A 3,419-nucleotide genomic window follows, 5' to 3' on the forward strand; every position below is an offset into this window, starting at 1 on the left:
CTCCTTTTGATCCTGAGAGCCTGGAAAATCAGTGAATGCTAAATATGGCATTAGTGTGCAGAAGACAGTAGATGAAAATTGCAGAAACAGGCAGGATTTGCGTGCATGAAAACCTCACAGTTATTGGAAATAGCTAACCAGGTGTTTGTAAACCGAGAAACAGTGAGCCAGAGGGAAAGTCGTAAGGAAAGGGAGCGCCAGGCTCAGCGGAATGCCGACTTGATAGCTGCCACTATTAAAGGAGTGCCCCCAAGAGGGTGGGAACAGAGGGGTTCCTGGAAGGCCTTCCAGTCTGCACACCCTTGCCTGCAACGTGACCAGTGTGCTTTTTGTCAGGAAATAGGACATTGGAAGGAAAAGTGTCACAGTTAACGGGAAAACAGGGAGACCCTGAGCACGAGGCTTCAGACAAAAGTGAAGGGGCTCTGTTCAATCTAATGGAAGGACCACTGGACTGAAAGGGACCGGGCTCCATTGCCTCCAAGGAGCCCATGGTCAGGATGACAGTAGAGGGCAAGGCCATTGACTTCCTCATTGACACAGGTGCTGAATATTCAGTGGTAACCACCCCGGTGGCCCCCCTACCGAAGAAGACAACTGATATTGTTGGAGCTACTGGGGTATCAGAAAAACAATCTTTCTGTTTGCCTCGGACTTGCGAGCTGAGGGGCACATGGTGATTCACCAGTTCTTATACATGCCTGATTGCGCTTTGCCCCTGCTAGGAAGGGATCTGCTCAGTAAGCTACGGGCAACCCTAACCTTCACAAAGAATGGCAACTTACAGTTGGCATTGCCTAAAACTGGGATCAAAATGGCCCTCAGGGTGCCTCGTGAGGAAGAGTAGAGACTCTTCTTAACCAAACCAGACCAGGAAATAGAGCCTGGGTTAGCAAAGCGATGGCCTGAGGTCTGGGCAGAGGACAATCCACCTAGACTCTCAATCAACCAGGCCCCTGTGCTCATTGAAGTCAAGCCTGGGGCTCAACCAGTTAGACAAAAGCAGTATCCAGTTCCCCGAGAGGCACTAGAAGGCATTCAGGTCCATCTAAAACACTTAGAGGACTATGGAATTATAGTTCCTTGCCAGTCTCCATGGAACACCCCCCTCTTGCCTATCCTTAAACCAGGGACCAAGACTACAGGCCAGTACAAGACTTGTGCCTGGTCAATCAGGCCACAGTGACTTTGCACCCAACTGTGCCTAATCCATATACACTGCTGGGATTACTGCCAGCAGAGGATGGTTGGTTCACCTGACTGGACTTAAAGGATGCTTTCTTTAGCATCAGGCTGGCTTTTGAAAGTCAGAAGCTATTCCCCTTTCAATGGGAGAATCCAGAAACAGGTGGGACCACCCAGTACACCTGGACCCCGCTTCCCCAAGGGTTCAAGAACTCTCCTACCATCTTTGGGGAGGCACTGGCCCGTGACCTCCAAAGGTTTCTAGCTAAAGACTTAGGCTGTGTCCTGCTTCAATATGCTAATGATCTTTTATTGGGACACCCCACGGCAGTCGGGTGCACAAAAGGAACCAGTGTCTTACTTTGGCACCAGGAGGACTGTGTGTATAAAGTGTCTAAAAAGAAAGCCCAGATTTGCCGACAGCAAGTGAAGTCTCTGGGGTTTAACATCTGGAAGGGGGAACGCAGCCTAGGAACAGAAAGGAAGCAAGCTATTAGCGACTTGCCAGAACCCAAGACCAGAAGGCAGGTGTGGGAATTCCTGGGAACCATGGGCTTATGTAGATTGTAGATTCCAAGCTTCGCAGTACTAGCCAAACCCCTCTATGATGTGACAAAGCGGGGAGACAAGGAACCCTTTGAATGGGGATCCCAGCAGCGTCAGGCCTATCAGGAACTGAAAACGAAACTAATGTCAGCTCCAGCTTTGGGGCTGCCTGATTTAACAAAGCTCTTCACATTATATGTGGCAGAAAGAAAAAGTGGCAGTTGGGGTCCTAGTCCAAACAGTAGGACCTTGGCCCAGGCCTGTAGCTTACCTCTCCAAGCAGCTGGACGGAGTTTCCAAAGGATGGCCCCCATGCTTAAGGGCCCTGGCAGCAACTGCTCTGCTGGCACAAGAAGCAGATAAGCTAACTCTGAGACAGAACCTAAATATCAAGGCACCTCACGCAGTAGTGACTCTAATGAATACCAGAGGGCACCACTGGTTATCAGATGTTAGGCTGACCAAATACCAGGGCCTGCTATGTGAAAATCCCTGCATCACCATTGAAGTCTGCAACACCTTAAACCCCGCCACTTTGCTCCCAATGTCAGAGGCTCCCGTTGAACACAACTGTGTTGAAGTCCTGGACACAGTCTATTCCAGCAGGCCTGATCTTCGGGATCAGCCATGGACAGTAGCAGACTGGGAGCTGTATGTGGATGGGAGCAGCTTTGTCAATCCACAAGGGGACAGATGTGCAGGCTACGCCGTGGTAACTCTGGACACTGTAATCGAGGCCAAATCCCTGCCTCAGGGCACCTCAGCTCAGAAGGCTGAACTCATTGCTTTAACTTGAGCGCTAGAGCTGAGTAAAGATAAGGTTGTAAACATTTACACTGACTCTCGATATGCCTTCCCGACTCTCCAAGTACATGGAGCACTGTACAAAGACACAGGCCTGTTAACTTCAGGGGGAAAAGAAATAAAGTATCAACATGAGATTTTGCAATTGCTAGAAGCAGTCTGGATGCCCCAGACAGTAGCGGTCATGCATTGCCAAGGACATCAGTGGGCCCACACCTCTGTAGCCCTGGGAAATTCCCGAGCTGATTCAGCAGCTCGCAAGGCAGCATCTGTCCCCTGCCAAACAGCAGTTACAGCCCCTCTGATTCCCCAGATCCCTTATCTAATACCTACTTACTCTAAGGAGGAAAGAGACTTTCTCCAGACAGAAGGGGGCAACTGATTAAAGAAGGATGGACCCAACTGCCAGATGGAAGAATAACAGCACCACAGCTGCTGGGGGCCGCAGTTGTACAAGCCGTACATGAGACCACTCATTTAGATCAAGAGTCGCTTGAGGATTGATCCAAGATGGCTGTTTAGGAACAGCTCAGGATTGCAGCTCCCAGTGAAAGTGCAGAGGGTGAGTGGACGCTGCATTTTTATTGCCCACAGACTAGGAAATTCCCAGGCGGAGGAGCCCCACGGGTCGCCAGCACGGCTGCGTCGGCTGGCACGGCTGTTTTGCCCCACGCGGCTGCTTTGTCAGCGCCCCAGCGCAGCGGTTCTCCGTACAAAATACACTGGTCTGGGTGCCCTTTTGGCTGGCGATTGGACCCACGGGAAGTCACCCATTCATCTGTTTAAAAAGGGGACTGAACAGGGAACCAGGACGGTAGATTCCAGGGCAAAGAAAAGCACCACGAATCTCAGTGCCGCTGTTTAAGCCAGCGCAGTGAGTCGCC

This window comes from Cebus imitator, unplaced genomic scaffold (genome assembly GCF_001604975.1).
Source record: "Cebus imitator isolate Cc_AM_T3 unplaced genomic scaffold, Cebus_imitator-1.0 Scaffold552, whole genome shotgun sequence".
Lineage (NCBI taxonomy): Eukaryota > Metazoa > Chordata > Mammalia > Primates > Cebidae > Cebus > Cebus imitator.